Consider the following 23,693-nt stretch of genomic DNA (forward strand, 5'->3'; position numbering starts at 1 on the left):
GTACGAAGATGTACCGAGATTTGCATCTATTGTATTGGTGGCCTGGGATGAAGAGAGACATCGGGAGAGTTGTGGCAGAGTGCTTGACTTGTCAGCAGGTCAAGGCCGAGCATCAGCATCCAACAGGACTTCTTAGACCTCTTCCTATTCCGAAATGGAAATGGGAGAATATTACGATGGACTTTGTAGTTGGCTTACCGAGGAGTGCCAGAGGTTGCACAGCTATTTGGGTGATCGTGGATAGACTCACCAAGTCAGCTCATTTCTTACCGGTGAGGACTACTTACTGGTTGACACAGTATGCAGAGCTTTACATCAAGGAGATTGTTAGACTGCATGGCATACCAGTGTCGATAGTATCAGACAGAGATCCGAGATTTACGTCTGCGTTTTGGAAGAGTTTGCACAATGCATTGGGGACTAGACTTTTGTTCAATACAGCGTTCCATCCCCAGACAGATGGTCAATCTGAGAGAGTGATCCAGGTTCTCGAGGATCTACTGAGAGCTTGTGTCATCGACTTTCAAGGCTCGTGGGAGACTAGACTGCCATTAGTGGAGTTTACCTATAACAATAGTTTTTAGTCTTCTATAGGTATGGCTCCTTATGCAGCATTGTACGGGAGGAGGTGCAGATCTCCTGTGCATTGGGATGAGGTCGGAGAGAGGATTTTACTTGTTTCTGAGATTGTGCAGCAGACAGCTGATATTGTGACACAGATTCGGGATCGCATGAGGACTGCTCAGAGTCGTCAAAAGAGTTATGCAGATACTCGACGACGAGATTTGGAGTTCGCTGTAGGTGATCACGTATTCCTGAAGGTGTCACCTATGAAGGGAGTAGTGCGATTTGGCCGGAGAGGCAAGCTTAATCCAAGATATATAGGGTCATTCGAGATCTTGGAGAGAGTTGGCACGTTGGCCTACCGTTTAGCTCTACCACCAGGGCTAGCGGCAGTGCACAATGTATTCCATGTATCCATGCTTCGAAGATACATCTCGAACCCGTCACATGTGTTGGATTTTGAGCCTCTTCAGTTGACACCGGAGTTAGCATTTGAGGAGAGGCCTATACGGATCTTGGCTAGGGAGGAGCGCAGATTGAGGACACGGGTCATACCGATGGTCAGAGTCCAGTGGCTGAATCACTTGGAGGAGGAAGCTACTTGGGAGACCGTGGCAGATATGAGAACTCGCTACCCGGAGTTGTTCGGGTAAGTACTTTAATTTCGAGGACGAAATCCAATTTAAGGGGGGGAGAATTGTAACACCCGATATTTTTAATACATAAATTCGCATGCATAATTAGGGAATTTATTTATTTAAAATTTTAGATTTATGGGTTAAATATTTATGTGAATTATTTGTGCATGATTTAATTGATTTTTAAGCATTTAACCCATAATTAGTGATTTTTATGAATTATTGGTATTTGAATTATTTTATCGCGTTGACGGGACCGTGGACGGACAAGATGACAACTTTCTATCCAATTTATTTCATGAGCCTTTTAAGAGCCCAAAATTATTATTTTGAATTTTATTACCTCAATATTTTTAGTATTTAATTTTATATAATTTTAGGAGTCCGTTTTTATTCAAAATAAGCCAAAATAATGACTTTTTAGTATTTTTAAAATTTCCTTAATTATATATTTCGGGATTTATGATTTAGTATCAGATTTAAATCTTTTAAGTGGAGTTTTAAATTATATATTTTGGTATATTAATTATGTAAATTATGTAGTGTCATTATATTTAATATTTTTAATCCTAAAACTACCCAACCCTACGCCCAAACTCTCCATCAGCCGCCTCACCCCCATCTCCATCATCTTCTTCGTCGATCCAACAGCCAAGGAAGACTCCATAGCCACGTTTTTGAAGGTCCAAAGCAAGTTGTCGTCGCCTCGTCGTCCCGGAATCGTTCCACGCGCCTTTTTCTCTTCAAACTTCGGTGCAAGGCATGATTTCTTCCCTATTTTTTTCGTACCTATCAGATATTATAGTGTGTGTATTGTGTTTGCATCGAAAACTTTCAAGATTTTCAGAAAAATGTTTCGGCTTTCATGGAGTTTGTGACTTGTTGTGTGTTTTGATTGTCATGCTCATGTTTCTTCTTGCTTGGGTGTGCATGGCTGTTGGTCCACAATTTAGAGGGTTCCTTAGGGTCCCTAGGTTCGATTAAGGGGTCGGTTTTTATGGCTAGAAGGGGCTGGGCGAGGGGGTTCAGAAAATGGGTCAAGGTGCGCAGGATAGGGTTTGATGGAAGGGTGATTGTGGTGCTGTCATAAGGGAGCATGGGGTCAAGGCTAGGGGCTGGTTTGGACCGCCCAGACGTGGGCGATGTCTGGGCGGTGATGCTCCGGCCAGGGGCGGCCGGAGCCGGCCGGCCGAAGGCGAGCAGCAAGAGCTGCTCGCGGCCGAAGGGAAAACGGGAGTAGGGGCGATCGGGTTTAGGGTTCCAGGTGGGTTTCCGGGTCGGGTTGGTGGTCCGGGTCAAGTCAGTGGGTCATGGGTTATGTTAGTTGGGTCCGAGTCCGGGTCAAGTTAGTCGGGCTCGGGTATTTTATTTTTAAGTTAATTATTAAGTTAAAGTGTTTTAATTGGGCTAATTAGATTAATTAAATTAATGGGCTACATTTAAGTTTATTAATGGGCTTGAATAATTATTTTAATTTAGCCTAATAATTTTTATGGGCTTGGGGGCCCATGGAAGTTATTGGGCCAGTCTTTGGAATTTCGGGCCCATTGGGCCAGATTAAGTTGTTATTGGGCCAAGTTTGTGCTAATGGGCTTTAATTGTTTTATTGGGCTTAGAAATGTGTTAATGGGCTTAAGAATGTTAATGGACCAGTCTCAGTGTTAATGGGCCAGAATTTAAGAAAAACGGGCTTGAGTGTTAGGGCCAGCAGTTCAGCACAAACCATGAGAAATTTCATGTGTCCTAAATATATATTTAATTATTTTTATGCATGGAAGTTATTTTTAGTATTTATATGTTAGTATGAAATTAAATTAAATATATATGAAGGACACACATTTTATTTAAGTACATGCATTCATGAAATAATTTTTATGCATGATTTAATGTTTAAGGTTGAGCAAAAGAAAAATAATTTTTATATTGGAAGTTGAAGTAGTGTGACAATTTGAGGGGGGGGATACGTCCCCATATGTGAACTATTGAAGGGCAGTTTACTGCCAATTTAAGAGGTGATTCGTCACCGCCACGTACGTTGGTTTTCACGCTGATCAGTATTTAATGTATGATTTAAGGTTACACTATGGATACAACCATGCGATGTTAAAAAATAATTTGCTCAACAATGTTTATGTATTATGTATGATTATGATATTTAAGTTAATTTAAGTTATGTTATGTCATGATATTTTTTAAGCATGCTCATTCAAATATATGTTATGTATTAGTATTAAAGTGATTTAAATTATTTTAAACCTTTTTTATGTTAGCATGTTGGGCCTCTAGGCTCACTACACCGGTATGGTGCAGGTGAGTACGTAGAGGAGGATGTGGTACCCACCGACGGCGAGGACATATGAGCGGACATGCAGTGACCCCGTGACTGTAATAGTGGACTGAGTCATTACGCATGTTTTTGAATATTTTAGCATGATATACATTTTTAATTATTTTCAGTGGTTGAGAATTGGGATATTTTATCTAAATATTTTCAGTGCATGCAGATTTTAATTATTTTACTTATGACAGTATTTTATTAAATGTTTGACTCTGATATTTAAATTTATTTAAGGTGGCATTTTTTTAATTTATTTATTTATTTTTAAATCTATTTATTCTGTGCATATATGTATGGGCATGTATGTACATATTTTTATTTAGTAAGTAAATAAAAAAAAAATTTCCGCATATTTATTTATTATTTAGAGAGTTTGGGTCGTTTCACCTTTCGACTCAATGCATCAGCTGCTGCATTCGATTTTCCCGGATAGTACTTAATCTCACAATCAAAGTCTTTGAGCAAATCAAGCCATCTCCGTTGTCTCATATTCAGTTCTGACTGTGAAAACAGATATTTCAGACTCTTGTGATCAGAATAGATCTCAAACGGTTCTCCATACAGATAATGTCGCCAAATCTTCAAAGCAAATACGATGGCGGCTAATTCAAGATCATGAATCGGATATCTAATCTCGTGAGGCTTCAACTGTCTCGAGGCATAAGCAATCACATGCCCTCGCTGCATCAAAACACACCCCAAACCTCGATGAGATGCATCACAATAAACAGTGAAACCACCAGTACCTGACGGAATCGTCAAGACTGGTGCACTGGTCAGTCGCTTCTTCAACTCAATAAAACTGGATTCACAGGCTTCAGACCAGATAAATGGAGCATTCTTCTGAGTTAACTGAGTAATCGGCTTTGCAATACTGGAAAAGTCTTTGATGAAACGACGGTAATACCCAGACAAACCCATAAAACTACGTATCTCAGGAACAGATGTTGGTCTCGACCAATTGATCACTGCCTCGACATTACTTGGATCAACAGCTATACCATTTCCAGATATGATATGTCCAAGAAATACAACCTGTTTCAGCCAAAACTCACATTTCGACAGTTTAGCATACAGTTTCTCAGCTCTTAAAGTCTTCAACACTGTTCTCAAATGCTCAGAATGATCAATCAGATTCTATGAATAAATCAGAATATCATCAATAAAAATAATCACGAAATCATGGAGATATTTCTGAAACACACGGTTCATCAAAGCCATAAATACAGCTGGAGCATTTGTCAAACCAAACGGCATAACTATAAACTCATAGTGGCCATACCTGGTTCTGAAAGAAGTTTTCGGAATATCAGAATCCCTAACTCTCAGCTGATGGTATCCGGATCTCAGATCGATCTTGGAATACACAGAAGAACCCTGCAACTGATCAAATAAATCATCAATGCGAGGCAAAGGGTATTTGTTCTTTACCATTGCCTTGTTCAGTTGCTGGTAGTCGATGCACAATCTCATTGAACCGTCTTTCTTCCTGACAAACAATACTGGAGCACCCCAAGGAGAAACACTGGGTCGAATGTATCCCTTGGCCAGTAAATCTTCCAACTGATCTTTCAACTCTTTTAATTCCACTGCTGCCATTCGATAAGGTGCTTTCGAAATCGGTGCAGTACCTGGCATCAGTTCTATGTTGAAATCAATCTCACGATACGGAGGTAGTCCTGGAATCTCATCAGGGAAAACATCCGCAAATTCACTAACCACTGGCAAATCAGCCAGGTTCGGGCTAGTTTTCAAAACATCATTTGCATATACAATAAATCCCTCCGCTCCTTTCTGCAAAAGTTGAGTCATTGATAATACAGAAATCAGATGAATCTTAGCACGAGAACCCTTACCATAGAATTTCCATTCTCCAGCCATCTCAGGTCTGAATCTCACTATCTTCTGAAAACAATCGACGGTAGCTCTGTACTTGGTTAGCATATCAATTCCGATAATGCAGTCAAAATCAGAAAAACCAAGCACAACACAATCTATCTCTATTTCATTACTGTCATACTGTAATAAACAATTCTTAACTGTCTGAATTGATATAAGACCTCTCCCCAAAGGAGAAGAGACAGATACAACAACAGGTAAAGATTCAGCAGGCAAAGCATGTAATGACACAAACCGTTCAGAGATAAATGTATGGGATGCACCTGTATCTATCAATACATAGGCAGGATAACAATAAAGAGAACAGTTACCTGCAATAACATCATCCGGTGCTCCTTGTGCCTGTTCCTCTGTCAGTGCAAAGACATGAGCCTGTTGTCTCGAAGGCTGGCTACCTGTCTGACTCTCTCCTGGCCTTGGCTGTTGCTGTGGATGTGGTGGTTGAAAGGAATGAATAGAAGAGGCTTGCCTCGCAGGTTGAGCCACTGATCGTGATGACTCTGCACCTCGTGACTGTCCAAAACTCCTTTGAGGGCACACTCTCGCAAAATGTCCCAGCTGATGGCATATATGGCAACTCCCAAATACGCCTCGGCACTGATTAGTCGGATGACTTCCACCACAACTGTTATAAACCATGCCAGACTTTGGTTTTGACCCACTCGAACTCGAAGAACTGCTCCCAGATCTCTTAAACTGCTTTCCTCGAACTTGCCAAAATTTCTTCTTGCCACTGCTACTGCCACCGCTTTCAAACCGAGGAGGTTGTTGTGAAATTGGAGCTGAAGATTGTGGCTGTCTCGGAGGTTGAACAGAATACAAAGCTCCTCGCTGTTGTATCAAACTAGCTTCTGCTCCTTTGGCACTGTTCAAGGAATCAGCAAATGTATTTGGTCGCCTTGTGTTCACCAAAGTAAATACCTCTGGATTCAGTCCATTAATGAACTGATCAGCCATAGCCTCATCACTGTCGGCAACGTGTGGAGCAAAACGTAGCAATGTAGAGAATTTTGCAACATAGTCTTCAATATTCAAATTTTCTTGCTTCAGATTAGCAAACTCTGCACCCTTATCTTTGCGGTAAGACACCGGAAAGAATCGTTGATAGAATTCAGTTTTGAAGACTGTCCAAGTGAGTAATGTTCCTCTACGCTCCAGAGCCTTCTTAGTAGTGAACCACCAGCTCTTCGCAACCTCATGCAGTTGGTGCCCAATCAGTCTGACTCTCCTCTCATCACCATAGTCAAGTGAATCAAACAACATCTCCATATCATCAAGCCATCGTTCACATTCGACTGCATTCTCAGTACCTTTTAAGGTTGACATCTTGTAAGATTGAAATCTTTTCAACAACGTTTCCATTGGTGTAGCAGACATATCCGTCATGTCTCGAGAGGTACTTCCCTGTTCATTACTCGGAATTGCAGTAACTTGAGGCACTGTCGGAGGTACCACTGTTTGTTCAGGCAGAGGATGCACTGTCTGCTCTGGCCTAGGAGTAGGAACCTGTGGTCTGAGAGGAGGTCGGCCTGGTCGTCGAGACATATTTGATTATCAAAAGGGTTAGGATACCAGAATCATCAAATCTATTTCAGTCCTCCTCTGATCATCTTACCTCTGATCAAGAATCGGTTCTGATTCACTCGTAAATAAATAATCGAGGTATTCAAATAGCACATTCTTCCAATCAACTCAGATAATCAGGTAGCATGTCGTAAACGACAGATCTCATGCTTTTATCATGTCAGATAGTGCAATAAGCATGCGTCTTTAATCATCATAAATCATACTTTCAAATAAAATAAATACAACATCCTGTAATATAATACTTGAAAGTAAACCATGCTAGCATTTATAACATGTAAGTCAAGCATGTAATAAATCATAGCATAATAAATAAGTAAGTAAGGAAGAAGACTCGATCTACCCCACTCGCTATCTATTTTAGTCCAGAATTTTCTCGCTCTGATACCACCTGTTGTGATGACCCGATTCTTGATCTCTCAATCTCAAAGTTAATCCATAATACATGAATTAAATCTATCATTAAGCTATAAAGAAAAGGGAAAGAAAATAAAAAAAAAATTTAAAAAAAAATTGAGCTGTGCTCGCGCGGCTAAAAAGTGCCGCGCGAGCGCACCCTGTTTTACTCAAAACAGAGGTGCAGCTCGAGGCTGCGCGCGAGCTGCTCTTTTCTGCAGCTCGGGCGCGGTCCTGGGCAGAAAAATTTGCAGCAAATCTCACCCTTTTCTTAGCCTAGAAAACATTCTCAATCATCTATACCAAGTCTAAGAAATCTCCTACAACATCCAACATGTAATAGGCAAGGTAGATGAAGTCATTAACAAGAGCATAAACATATCTCAAATTGGAGTTTACACTATTAGTTCAAGCTATAATACAAAGCCAAAGAGTAGAAACTCTAGACAATAACTCCACTCCAAAAATTCATACATCCACTCTTGTTCTGAACATAAAGTTGACAACAACTTGACTTCTAATCCGGATCATCACTCTATTCTCCTCATCCCTTGTTCTTCAAGTTCGCTTTTGCCCAGTTCCACTCCCGCCTATTGCCATGACACATACAACACAACAATAGCCGGATAACTCCGGTGAGAAATATATTTCCCAGTAAAAGCAACTAAACATGCATATAAAACATATATCAAACTCATGATATAAATAAAGACAATGCATGTTTTAAAACAAGGTTCACTAATTGAATTCTATCATTTCATCGGTTGGGATCCCGAGAAGAAGATATCATAACTAACCACCGACTCTCCCGATCGAGGTGGGGCTAATTATCTTGCTTCTCTAGACTTTGAAGCCATTATATATGTAAATCAGACGCTAGGCTAAATCAACCACCCAGGCCATACATATACAATCCCTCAAATCGTCTATTCGAACGTTTCCGTTCATTTCAAAATCAAAGAATAAGTCTTGCAAGGTGAATGCAACATAAATCATCATAGAAGCATTCGTTAACATCAAAGACTCATTCACCAAATCATAGAAGAGAATATAAAAGAAATTAAGCAAATAAGTATGTGATTTAGGGAACTCGATACAAACCATCTCGAGTTGTAATCCCCATCGAATAATAGTTCACTTTTACCTTTCAAATGTGATGTTTATGGTGTCTTCTAACTGTCCAAAGCTGTACAATAAACCAATATAAGCCTTGACTTAAAATCTGCTCAAAACCATACAAATCTATTGTAGAATAGCTTCAAACCTTTCTTCAATTCTCTACCGGTTCGAAGTCGATGTTCCCAAGCTCGATGGCCCTTGTTTATAAGCTGAAACCACAACAAAATTGCCAAAGAACATCAGCTTAAGCTCATCTCAATAGCAGCTCAAGCATAAGATAGTAAAACACCTCAAATCATAAGTTCGACGGCATATCGGTATAAACTCGGCAATCCCGAACGCAACTATAACCTTCTAACATTCATATCAACTGTATCTCAGTCCAAACGCATCATATCAGCAGATATATAGATCGAATCATAGCTCGGAAATCATAAGAACATGATCCAATAATCATTCCTCAACCCAACTTCAATAAAACAAGGTATAGAAACTCATCAACACCATTCCATACAAACTTCTGATCTCTGTCAATTTCGACATCCCAAACCATTATGAAAGACATAAAAACTTACATCAAATCGAAGGTCTTCTTGCAAAGATTCCAGAACATCTTTCGGAATCAAAATCGGATAACCGGATCAAAAGATACGGCAATTTGAAAATCAAATTCACAAAGGAAGAATAAGGAAAATCGGTTGCTCTGTTCTCACGGTTCTTATCTCTGAAATTTCTGAGGAAATGGCATAACTCACACGTGCATCCTTCTAAAAATAACAAGTATCCAATTAAAATTCAATATTTTGCACTTTAGCCCCTCAAGACTTCCATAATTGCAATTCAGTCCTCAATTTCTCATTCCATTCAATTTCAATCCTAAATAATTTAAGAATATTAGAATTTAAATCAAAACTCAAAATATTCCCACATTAAATATTCTCGGATCAAAATTAAATAATTTCGGACGTTACAGTTTGGGCAACTATGGATGGGTGAGGGCTGATCCGAAGTTGAGTTTAGGATGTTTTGGTCATGTCTGTCCAAATTGGGAGCGAATAGGGTTAGTTTTGGTCAATTTAGGAATTTCTCAAGTTGGGGTGATTAGTGCAGAATTTTGACAAGTTTGAGGGCTTCCTGGAAATCTGTTTTGATCGGGTTGCTCGGGTGGTATTTGGAGGTCATAACTAGTCCTTGGGTTAGTTTGAAGTGTGTAGAGATTGTCGGTTTAAGCGGGATTGAATTTGGTTAAGGTAAGATTGAGTTAAGGGCTTTTCGATTTGATTGCTCGGGTTAAGACATGCATGTTTGAGGAGAAATGGAGTATAAGTTGGGTAACCATCTTAGAGTCAGCCACTCACTCACCAAATATTTCTTATTTTAAGTTGGGTCTCATCCCCTAAAAGTCACCTATTCGTGTGTGTGTGTGTGTGTGTGTGTGTTCTCATTTTTGTGTTGCATCAAGTTAAGCAAGTTGAGTTATTTCCTTTGCATTGCGAGTAAAAGTTAAAAGTTTAAAGTTAATGAAAGTAAATTTTTGAATGAAGTGAATTGGTTGTGACATAGAGGGGCAATGATGGGTCGGGGGATGCCTCGGCGTACTTGCCAAATCAGAGGTTTTAGGGAGGGGCCAGGAGACATCCTGCTTCCCCTACCCGCAGAGGGGCATTGTGGTGCTAGGAGAAATCTCAGTGTCATTGTCATAGAGGGGCGTGTGGGGCCAGGAATAATCTCGGCAATCATGCCATAGAGGGGAAATGTCGCATCGGGAGTGATCTCGGCGTCTTTCCGGCATAGTATACTGCAGTCATTGATCGATCAAAACAGAGGGTCACAATCGAGGATCTGAATTCTCATAGGAAAATAAAGTTAAAGTTTACATAAAAGTTATGAAATTTATATTTGGAGGATGAGTCAAGAATAATTCAAAGTGTGAGTTGGCGTGAGTTCATGACATGTAGCCTACTTTCCATTTGTTCAAGTCTCAGTTACTTTTATCATGTAACCTTTCTGAGTAAGTTTCAAAGTATACGTACTGTATTTTTAGTATCTCTGCTTGTATTTTTAACCCATGTTATGGCACTATTTATACTTGCTGAGTCTTTAGACTCACTATTCTTTCTTGGTGCAGGTGAGTTCGATGTTCAGGATGAGGGGCAGGATCACCAGGGTTGAGGGAGCCCGGCGGTGTACACCCTAGACCGTTGCTTCCGTTATTTTCTGCAAATTAGTTGTTTGTAATAATGAATTGAATTATTTAAGTATTTTCAGTAGCAGGATGAGTTTCCCTGCACTTAAATATATGGCTTGTAAACTTGTTAACACTTTTTCCGCAACTGTGTGGGGTTGACTTTCCTTTTGGAGTTTATGTTTATCATGTTTGGATTTATTGAGTGGGTGTTTAGTTCATTTAAAATGCTGATTTGTGACAGGTCAGTTTAAGTATTTACAAACGGGTCATGGCAATTTTTTTTAAAAAATCCGCAATTTTCTTTATTTATTTAATTATATTAGAGGTATGAGTCTTCTCAGGTTTGATTTCCCGAGGCCACAGCTCATCCTAGGTGCCAGTCCAAGCAGGTTGATACAGTATATCCAAGATACGGATACCCAGTCATAATCATGTTTGAGCATAATTTCTTTCCAAGTTCGAGCATACTTTCTGCCCAGATTTCAAGCCATCACCTACAACAACCTAAGCCAGAAAGCTGTCCGAAGTTGATCCAAGAAGCAGCGCCATAGTTGATTCAATATTTTTCGCTCATGTTTGAGGCTTTCTACCAACATCAGATCTTACACGATTTTCTTAGAAATCGAACAGTGAGTGGGCTTCTATTTTTCTGTTTCGTGATATAAGTTTATACACTTATATTTACTAGAAAAAAATCACGTGCTACGCACGTGTTATCAGTTTGTTTTTAGTTCAATCAAATATCATATTAATAATAGAATATTTTCATTTCACAATTAATATTCAATTAAATTACTTACACTTGGTCAAATATGAATAGAAAGTTATATTGAGTAGTGTTGGGTTCACAGCAATATAATACAATGACACAATATTTTATTATATAGAAAAATTATGCAACTACACATAATTTATAATTAACTCATTTTTTAATCAAATTTTATTAAATTATTGCAATATATTTGTAAACAAATTAATACTAAAAAATAAATAATAAATTAAATCAAGTGAAATATTTATAAGTAGTATGTCTTATATATTTAACTTTACTAACATTTCAATAGTATTTTTATCTACCTCAATGATTTTATTATATATAATACAATGTATGAGTGAATAAATCATAAAACCAAAAGACGAATGTTCTCTAAAAATCAATTTATATGTAATATAGTGAGAAGATATGGAAAATCATTTATACATTTAAATTATTTTATTCAACTTATATCCTAATAACAATTTCAATTCATTGACACAACAATTATATACATAACATGGTAAAGAGATATGTGAAAATTAGTTTTACACTAAATTTTTCAATCCAATTTAAATACTAATGATAATTTCAAGTTATGGACATATACAATAGAGAGACATGAGTAATAATGAATCTATATTAATTTAAAATGATTTTTAGTTATCAGTATTGCATTTTATACATAAATTTTTTAATTGGTAAAAAAAATCAAACAAAACACTTTTTTAAAATGATAAAATTTAGAATGAATATATAATAAAAATGAATATGATAATTAACATAATTAAATTTAGCATCTTATTTAACAGTTACTAATAATTTATAATTGTTGAAAAATTAAGTTTTGGTGTTTACAATTACGAAGAAGGATAAACTGATCGAGCAACCAAGAAGCTCTAAACTGAATTATGGAGCTAAACTGCCTCGCTCAAACTGGACGAAGACGCTAAACTGACTTCATCAGTTTACCTATCTAAACCAACTTCATCAGTTTACCCTCATCAGTTTACTAACTTGCCACTTTTGGATAAGTTCTTTCGTACTCTGACACGTCCTGCAGAAGGTAGTGCCGCGATCCAAAGGGCAAATGTCGGCTCCAGAATTTTTTGTTGAAAGTGACAATTCCAACGGGAATAATTTAAAACCCTATCTGAAGATTCAATTTGAATTTATGACCGTTAACAATCCAAGGGTATAAATAGAGATCTTGATCGTTCTAAGTAGCTCTCTCGCATGCTGAAGTTTTTGTATACATTGTTTGTTACGAGAACATTTAAAGTCTTACACGCTTGAAGATTGATCAAGGAACTCGAAGCACAAATGCTTAAGTGTTATTCAGATCATTGAAGGATCAATCTTGTGCTAAGGATTTCAAGTTGTATTCATCTTTGTTCCATTATCAGTCTAGGACAAAAACTGAGTTGTTGTACTAGAAGTTCTTGTTTAGGCAGTGTCTAAGTCCTAAACTGGATCGAGGTTTTGCAAATTGCTTGTAAAATTCAAAGTATTCTAGATATATCCTTCCGAGGTGTAATAAAGGGTGACGTAGGAGTATTTGAAATCTCCGAACATCCATAAACATTTGCTTGCGTTATTTCAGTTTACCCGCTATAATCACCTAACCTAAATTGATACCTACTCAGTGTTTAAATCTGTAATTTGGCATATTTTCGCACATACTCTTGTTTGTCAAATTACATTAGACATCAAGATAAGATTAGAATTCAGTCACTAAACCGATCGAGTTCAATCATTTTACACTAGTTTGTTTATAAGTGTATTCACCCCCCCCCCCCCCACTCTGACACTTGTAATCGATCCTATCAATTGGCGTCAGAGAAAGGTTCTTATCTTATCTTTGAACACTGTATCAAAATGCCTTCATTAAACAAGATTCCTAAGTTCTCCAAAGAAGATTTTGATGATTGAAAGATTCGCATGCAAGCGCATCTATCAGCTTTAGATGATGACATGTGATTTGTCATCACTGATGGACCTCTTACAGTCACCAAGATTAATACTGTTGTGCTATTTCTGGTGCTAGTCCACAATACATTGAGAAGCCAAGAGTTGAGTGGACTGTAGAAGATAAGAAGAAAGCAAATCTTGACAACGTGGCTAAAGACATCTTGTACAAGACTTTTGACAAGAACACTTTCAGCAAGATCAAGATGTGCAAAACAGGAAAAGAAATTTGGGAGAAATTGATTCAACTTTGCGAAGGAAATGAGCAAACTAAAGAAAAAAAACTGTCTGTTGCTACTCAAAAGTTTGACAACATCAGGATGAAACCTGGAGAATCAATGGCAGAATTTGATGAGAGAGTCAGTATCATTGTCATTGAACTTAATGCACTGGGAACGACATATCCCAACAGGGAAGTCATTCTCAAAGTTATTCGAGGCCTTCCCAAAGAATGGGATGTGAAGACAATGGCTATGATGGAATCGAAGGACTTGAATAAATTAGAGTTGCATGACTTGTTTGCGGACTTGAAGGCCTTTGAGTTTGAGTTGCAAACTCGAGAGGAAGATCAGTCTACTTCTCAACTAACCAAGGCTCTGGAAGCAGTCAAGATAGAATCACCTACTAAACCAGATAAGACTGCAGAACAGTTAAGCAGTGATGCAATGTCCTTATTTGTAAAGAAGTTTGGAAAATTCATTAGAAGAAATCATGAGGGTTCTTACAAAAGAAGTTTTCAAAAGAAGGATGCAGTCAAAGAACCAAGAAGTTGCTTCAATTGTGGAAAAACAGGACACTTCATAGCTTACTGTCCTAAACCAAACAAAGATGAGCAAACCTCAACAGAAAGATGGAAGAAGAAGTTTGAGAGAATGAAAAGCTCAAGAGATGCCAAGTACACTTCACGAAAGAAACATGAAGCACTGGTTGCAGAGGATAGCAAAGCCAAATGGGCAGAAATGGATATTGAATCAGACGAATCCAACTACTCCTCCAGTTCCAGTGACGATGATGAAGAAGTCAAGTGTCTAATGGAAAATGATCATGAGCAAGCATCCACTAGTCAACAAGTATTTGATTTTAGCTATGAAGAGTTCACCAGAGAGGAACTGATCACAGCACTTCACGATATGGCTGAAGAGTACCACAAACTGTCCATAGCATTCGATGAAGTCAGAGCCAAGCAAGAGGATCTACAAGATGTCTCAACTGAACCCACTTGGGAACACTCAGTTGAGAAAAATTGTCTTGAAACAGAGATTTCTGAGCTCAAAATTGAGAATGAGCAACTCAAGATCCATATCATGAATCATACAATAGAAAAAACAAAGAATGGATGATTTAGTAAGTTCATGGAATAGATCTTCGAGCATGTTGACAGAAATGCATGATTTACAAAAACTCTTGAATGACAAAACTAGTCTAGGGTATGGTAAAACAGTTGGCATTGTTGAATCAAGTACTCTACCCAAACTGAATATGTGCAAAGGATAGTTTATAAACTTTGTACAAGCAGTTAGGGAAAATGAACATGATAAGCCCATTCTTATGACTTGGCAATCAATAGAGCAGATGAACTGAAAGAGATTTGGTATTGGCTTTTTCCTCGGGAAACTAAAGTTGAAACTGCTAAAAGTCCTGAAAGGAATAACGCATATCAACCTAATCCTATGAGAGGAAATCGAGGTCAATATCACAATCAACGTCTAGTTCAGACGCGATATCGACAATTAAAGGATACTGGAAAGGGCAAACAACATATGGTCTCACAAGCACATCACACTCCACAATCTAGAGCACATAATTTAGTATGCACCTATAGGAACACTGAAACTGGTAAACTGGTCAAAGTATTCTAGGTTTGGGTTCCTAAAGGATTAATCCCTCATGAACCCAAATAGATGTGGGTACCAAAAGTTATTCAACTTTGTGAATGCAGGTAACAGGTACTAAAGAAAAATAAGATGAATCATGGTATTTAGACAGTGGATGTTCGAGACACATGACTGGAAATGATAAACTACTGTTGGAACTCACTAAATACAATGGTCCAACTATCACATTTGGTGACAACTCATAGGGTAGGACCGTGGGTAAGGGTAAGATTATCCACAGTGACATAATTATTCAAAATATTTTACTAGTTGAAAATTTGAAGTACAATTTAATTGGCATCAGTCAAATGTGTGACTATGGATATTCTATTGAATTCCAAAAACTAACTTGTCTTGTTAAAGACGCTTCTGGTAACATTATTTTGATAGGAAATAGATGTGGAAACACATATAAAGTATGCTGGAATGTTCAGTCTAGAAAATCAGTTTTCCTAGTAGCTTCCAACTCTAAGCGCAACTGGATTTGGCACAAGAGACTGAACCACCTTAACTTCAAATCAATTTCCAGTCTGAGTAATCTTGAGCTAGTAACAGGACTGCCAAAAATTGATTTTTCTAAAGACAAAGTATGCTCAGCTTGTCAATTTGGGAAGTAAGTTAGGTCATCTTTTAAAAGCAAGGGTTATAACTCATCTTCCCGATGCTTGGAACTGTTGCACATGGATCTGTTTGGTCCAATACCAGTAACCAATTTAGAGGGAATGAAATATACTCTTGTCATTATTGATGATTACTCCCGTTTCACCTGGGTCATTTTTTTTGAAATCCAAAGACCAAACTGCTTCTCAACTGATCAAGATATTTAAAAGACTTTTTTACGAAAAATCTAGTAAGATTGACAGAATCAGGAGTGACAGGGGAACTGAATTTGTCAATCAAACTTTGTCTTCATTTTTAGAGCATTATGGAATCAAACATGAATTCTAAGTAGCTAGAACTCCATAACAAAATGGTGTTGCAGAAAGGAGAAATCTTACTCTTAAGGAAGCTGCGAGAACCATGTTAGCTGATACCAAAGTGTCTCAAAGGTTTTGGGCAGAAGCTGTGAATACTGCTTGCTACACTCAGAACAGATCGATGATATGTAAGAAATTTTTGAAAACTCCATATGAGATCTGGAATGGCAGACAACCTAATGTATCCTATTTCAAGATTTTTGGATGTAAATGCTACATTCACAACAATGGTAAAAATCATCTGACTGCATTTGATGCAAAGTGAGATGAGGGTATATTTCTTGGCTACTCTTCAATTAGCAAAGCCTATAGAGTCTTTAACAAAAGAACATTAAATGTTGAAGAATCAGTTCATGTAATATTTGATGAAGATATATCTACTGAAATCCCAACCAATGCCCATAAAATCTCAGATTTATTTCAGGAGATAAAACTGGAAAATAACAGTGAAGATGACTTCTCACCACTCATCAGAACACTCCAAACTCCTGAACCTGAACTAGTGGAACCAGCAGTTGATGGACATGAATCTGAACGACCAGTTGACACTCAACAAACTCACCCAGTTGAGGCAGTTGAAGAACCACAGCTTGAGGCTCAAGAACATTTCTTACCCAATGATGGATAAACTAAATTTCTTTCTTGGTCTGCAAGTTCGACAAATGGAGAATGAGATATTTATAAGCCAAACTAAGTACACCAAAGAACTAATCAAGAAGTTTCGTATGGGAAACTGCACAATAGCAACTACTCCCATGAGCGCCTCAATTAAACTTGACAAAGATGAAGGGGGAATATCAGTTGATGCAACAATGTATCGAGGTTTAATAGGGTCATTACTATATTTAACAGCCAGTAGACCTGACATTGTATTTGCAGTTTGTCTTTGTGCTAGCTAGATTCCAGTCCAATCCAAAGAAATCACACTTCGTAGCTGCTAAAAGGATACTAAAGTATCTTAAAGGAACTCAGAGCGTTGGTTTGTGGTATGCTAAGAAGAATTCCTTCAATCTAGTTGGATACTCGGATGCAGACTATGCTGGATGTAAACTCGATAGAAAAAGTACAAGTGGATCATGTCAGTTTCTCGGGGATAGACTGGTCTACTGGTTTAGTAAGAAGCAAACATTCATAGCTACGTCTAAAACTGAAGTTGAGTATCTAGCTGCAGGCAGTTGCTGTCAAACTGCTCTGGATACAACAACAGTTGAGGGATTATGGAATAGAAGCAAAGGAATCACCCATTTTTTGTGATAACACTAGTACCATCGCAATCACTTACAATCCTATACTTCACTCAAGGACCAAGCATATCGAAGTCAGACATCATTTCATCTTTGATCATGCACTCAAGAAGAATATAAGGCTGGAACACATATCAACCGAACAACAGGCCGCGGACATCTTCACCAAACCACTTCCAGAGACTAAGTTTTCTTACTTTCAAAATACTTTAGGGCTTATTGAACTGAATTAAATTTGCATCGATCAGTTTCTAATTTTAAAAATTTTCACCAGTTTAGCATGGCCTAAACTGAACATATTTCAAACCATAAACTTCCTGTTATTTAGTTAGTTTACTCTAAGTTTTGGTTGATAATTTATTTCATCAGAGGTGCTTCCCAACTTATAATTTATTTTGTTTATTATCCTTTATATGTTAAGTACTAACGTATTAGGCATTTTTTAAGGGGGAACTTTGTTATCTTAACAGTTTATCCTTTTGCAATTTACCAACAGGAGAATCACGTATAGGCAAATATCAAAACAACACACAATGAAAAAGAAAATGGAGCTTTTTATTTCAAATAATGTCCCAGTACAATTTCGATTCAAATTCTACAGCCATTTTCCATAAGGACAGATGCTCCTCCAGCTCGCCCTCTTCTATTTCTTCCAAGCCGTGGAGGAAGGACACCATCCTCCACTCATTCTTCAGGAGCAGAAGCTTAATGCCCTCCCGGCTGAGAACATAAGCAGTTTCGTTGATTCCAAGCACCTGCTTATATTTTTCCAGGCGTTGCACCTCTTCAGGAATAAGGGCCTCAAACCCTCGGAACTGCATATGGATAGCCTTTGCCCGCAGCCGGGCAACCTTCTCATCAACAAGATTTTCATATGCTACTCTCAGATTATCCATTTTTTTGTTGCTTGCTTGATGTTGATTATGTGATCTAACTTGGTCCCTTGTTATAGTATAAAAGTTCGGACATCGAAGCATCTCTTCTATTTATTAGTTTGGTTTTTATTTTTCAAAAAAAAAAAGCACCATTGTTTTCGGGAAAATATGAAGCGTCACTTACGTGTATTTCACGAAAAGAGCAATTATTTATGTCAAAAAATCTCTGAGACTTGATTGCATGTAATAATTCTCTGATAACATCGTTATTCATGCTTATTATTTATTTACGTTTGCAGTTTACTTCTTTTACACTTAATAGATAAACTAAACCAGTTTAGGTAAAAAGTGCATGAGCATACTCAGTTTAGTAAACCTTATTTATTCATTCATAAGAGTTCAAGACCTACATTTACAACTTTTTATGATTCCTCATCATAAGAAATATTTCAAAGCTCCAGTTCATCACCCATGCTCGAAGAGGGGCAACTGAAGGATCCATAAGCTCATCTGATGCAATGCAAACCAATGTTATATACTCTTTGCTGAGCATCCTGTATAGAACATTTTCATCCTCATAAATGTCTCTGGGTTCAACTGCATCTAGTGATATCATATAAAACATCTCCCTTTGAGCTATTTCCTCCGCCTCTTCAAACTTCCTTGGAGGAAACTGAGCATGATGATACATATGGAGCTCCTAAACCTTCAACCAAACCTTCATAACCATCTCAAAAACTCTATCTTCAATCTTCTTTTTCTTAGCCTCGAAGTAACTTTCCTTGCACACTTCACAGGCAACATATGGGTCTTGACCAAAACCGAACAAGGGAACCTTGCTATCCATTATTCTGAAAAACTGAAATAATAAAATTTCTAAGTGTTTTGCTTCATATTTATTGTAGGAATAAGTTTCTAAATTAGAGAGAAATGTATGTACTTTCTCCCGGGTTGATATTGTACTATTTTTTTGAATTTCAAAAATTTATGTGCCACGTCATCTCCTTGTCGTATTGACCAAGTCACACACTCTAACACATTTCAGTTTATCAAAAAATCCCTCAATATTACTTACTTTCACTAATTATTCTTACTCATTTGCAGCGACTATTACAATGGCTACTTCATCCGCCGTATACATTCTCAATGCTCTCGCCGTCGATTTTGAATCACTATACAAGATGAACAAACAAGGCATCACCGAGATTTGCAAGGAACTTGAACAATCTGGTCTTCGATCCTTTCTGGATATCACAGCTCTGAAATTCTATCAAAAGGATTTACTATCATTATACCACAAGAGTGAGATCAAGGACGATGGCCAACTCATACTATCTATCGGAGGACATCTTTTTCAAATCAGTGAAGAGTTCTTTGCCAAAACCTTTAGTTTACCTACTTCAGGTACTATTGACTTCAATGCTATATCCACTACTGATCTCACTGAAATGCAAAGTACATTCTCTGGCTCAACTCAACCAATATCTCTGTCTGGATTCAAACGAGACTTGAAGCTTGAATATCAACTGTTAGCCGATATTGTTGATAAGAGCATTTTGGCAAAAGGAGGATCCTTTTCCAAATTAACTATAGAAAAATTTAAAGTAATGACAGCAATCATGAAAGTAGTAAAGATCAACTGGAGCACTCTTCTCTTCAAGATTTTCACTTAAATGATGACTGCCACAAAACAATCCTCCGGATATGTGTTGCAAATCAGCAGAATATTTGAAAATCTAGGAGTGACTCTTCAAGAAGCCTCTCAACTGCACAAGCTTCGAGTCATGAATGCTGACTATCTGACCAATTTTCATTCCAAGGAATCGACTGATTCCACTGCCTCAAGAAATCACAAAGCAGTGGTCAAGACACAGGCCAAAAAGAAGAGAAATCTTGTTCTTTATGATAGTGAAGATATTGTGAAGCCCCAAACTAAGAAAACAAGAACTCTACAGCCAAGGGCTACTAAATCTCCCACTAAACTGATCATCTCTGTGATTCTCAAACCGGTGGATGTGGCATCTACTGAAGACACCCACTCTCTTGATGAAGCAGTTGATGAGCTAGTCAATCAAGCCAACACTGACCTCAAAGGAAAACAAGCAATGATTGTTGAACCAATTCAGAATCTAAGACCTTCTCAAAAAATCCCTGAACCAGAAGATTCTGCAGAAAATGTTAAAGTTCAACGCGTCTCCCTTCAATCTATCTCACCTTTGGTGGTTTTTCCTCTTGCCAGACCCTCAAGTGGTCTATCCTCCAAACAAATAGTTGAGTACACTCACTTAGGACTGGACTTAGCAACAGGCAGCTCTCAAATTGCTTCTTCTTCAGATCTTGAAAGACCTTCAAATGCAATTCAACTTCAGATAGACCTGACCATGGACGAAGTACTTGAATATGCTAAAAGACATACTGATGAAAGATTTGATACTTGGCATAAATACAAGACTTCTACCCTGGATAGACATCTGACTAAGAAGAATGCACTGCATAAGTTTGTTTAACTTGAAGAAATTGTGTTGAGAATAGTCAAGACTGCTAATATTCAAGAAGCATTGGACAGGAGACAATACTTCTATGATCTGATGAGAATAAAAAAAACTTAGTCAAACAGTTACTGAATTTCAACAGAATTATGATTCACATGCCAGAACTTCTTATGAAGATAAATCTATTTTTACTCAACTTCAAAACGATCTCATCACTATGCAAATGGGAGTCAAGTTTTTGGAAACTGATAAAACTTTGGAGATCCCAGAACCCTTTGTTTGGAATAAACACAAATCTCACTTAAGGCCTAGATCCAAACACAAGAAAAGCAAGAAGAGTCATACCTCTACTTAATCTTCAAACCATACAGTTGATCAGGTGTTTAAAGAGCTTCAAAAAGAAGCTTCAGTTGCTCCAAATACAACAAATACATCAATTGAGCAGCAACTTCACAACTCAGGGGCTGAAACTGACCTACCTGAACTACACTTAATTAATATTGATGAAGTGATTTCTCACATTGAAGATGGCGAACAACACCTTCCTCTCTTACCCGACACATCTATGGAAGAAGTTGTTCCTTCCATCACTCATCAAGAGGAACTTGAAGAACCTCAACCTAACCTTTCGGAAGCACTAACTCATCCCACTCCTGTAAATGAGGATGAGACATCGACTTTGTCTAATATTGAATCTGCAGAACAGCAAACTCCTCTAATAGAAGATTTACCTCCTCCAATTCCTACTGAGCCGCACTCACAACATCAGAGCAACACTCAGTGCCTCAGGAGAATTCACCACCCATTACTGATATTCCTGTTCCATCAAGCTCAACTCAGGAGGAACCAGCTCAGTCATCCAGTACAACTGATGGGGATAAAACCTTTAAATGTCCTTATTGTTTTTGTGTTTTCTCATTTATGTCACTCAAAACATTTCGGTGCTATTTATATCCTTAATTCCGACTTTAATTTCCCATATATATCCCTGCCATCAACTACTCCATTTATTGGAAACGGATCACTCACATGCATTGAATAAACGCCCAATTCTTTCAAAGTGACCTCATCTCATATTCCATGCAATCGTATCTTCCATCATCTTGAAAAACCCAGCGTTAATCCGATACATCTCAAACACCATCCCAACTTGCCCTCCATGCTCCACCATGTTCATCACATTCGCCAACGCGCCGTCGGCAACTCCCACCACCTCTACCCAACCGTCGTGAGAAGGGGAGCCCAAGACAGCAGACCCCATGGCGGCGAGACCTGTTAACACAGGTGCGGCCACGGAGAGAAACTTGTTGAGTTTCAGTGCTTTCTCACTCAATCTCAAGTAATCTCGTCCATCTTTTCTCTGCATGAAATTTACTCTCTCATTTCTTCCTCCAGTTTTTGGTTCCATCAAACTGGGGGCTCGATAAGCTCTAGGAACTTGTTGAACATGGCGCCTTGAAGAGGAAACGCGCGGGTACGCCTTATCCAGAGCCAACACTTTCTCCATCAATTCACATCAAAGCTGGTGAAATTCCCCATTGACAAAACAATGGTAATCTGATTCTGAAGCTGTTTGAACAATCTCGTAGCATTTCTTTGTTCCTCCGCTAGCTGAGACGGCTGGATCTTAATCATAATCGAGAGAAGCCTAGTTTCCCCGAGGTACAAGATGGTGGAAGAAAGCTTCAGCGCAGCCGCTGGAGCACCACCACTTACGTAGGCTATCCCAACCATGGTAGGGGCGAAGAGGATCAAACCATTGATAGATGTCAAAATAAGGTTGTTCCAGTTCGATCTCTGCTCACAAATATTCCGATTACTTTGAAATAATGGAGGGTTCCTATTTTAATTTGGGTGTTTCCCGACTCACGTGTATTGCACGTGAGTGATCCGTTACCTATTAACGGAGTAGTTGCCGGCAGGGATGTATATTGTAAATTAAAGTTTGAATTAAGGATATAAATAGCATGGAAATGTTTTGAAGGACGTAAATGGAAAAACACGGAAACAATAAGGACATTTGAAGGTGTTAGCCCACAACTGATATATTACCAGCCACATCTCCTATTGCCACTAATGACAAGCTCACAGAACCAGAAAAAGAATTACCAATTCCACACAACAGCAGAGATTTATCTCTTGATGAAAAAGCCATTGAGATTGAGAATTCATCTCAAAATCTTGCAATGATTGTTCGCTCTGCTCCTGGATCTTCATCTCATCAATGCAAAGGAAAAGAGAAAACTGCGATGACCTCAACTGAACCTCAATCTCCTCCTAAAGGACAAAAGATATATTTACTCCGTGTTCTATAGACTGATCTTTCCTCTAGTGGTAAAAACATTCCATCTTCAAAAACAGATCAAGAAGCTGAATGGTATGAGCTGATTTCTGAACTCGAAACTTCAGTGTACAATATGTCCAAAGATGTTACTGCTCTCAAACAATCAACGAGAAACAAGCAGCAACATTTTTTCTGAGACAGTTAATGAATGCAGAACTGATCAAACTCCAAGAAAAACTTGCACTACTGGACAAAGTTTTACTGGATTCTAGTCACGTGAACAGTTCATTGTCACAACTACATCACTCTCATCGGTCCCTGGAGACAAAAGTTGACAACTTGAACGGATTTGTTCAATCCCTGCACACATCAGCTCACTCAAATTTTCAAGTACTTTCCAATCAAATCATCAACTTAACAAGTCTCTCTCAGAATATCTTGCGAGTTCAGTACGAAGCCCAAGCTTCCGGACATCATACATCAGCACCTCATTTACCAT

At 38.2% G+C, this 23,693-nt stretch overlaps 1 pseudogene; it reads right to left on the minus strand.

Moving 5' to 3' along the window:
- Window positions 1–21,976: 21,976 nt before the first annotated feature.
- LOC140861273 (probable F-box protein At4g22030) lies at window positions 21,977–23,693 on the minus strand (annotated as a pseudogene).

This window comes from Henckelia pumila, chromosome 4 (assembly GCF_033568475.1).
Source record: "Henckelia pumila isolate YLH828 chromosome 4, ASM3356847v2, whole genome shotgun sequence".
NCBI lineage: Eukaryota > Viridiplantae > Streptophyta > Magnoliopsida > Lamiales > Gesneriaceae > Henckelia > Henckelia pumila.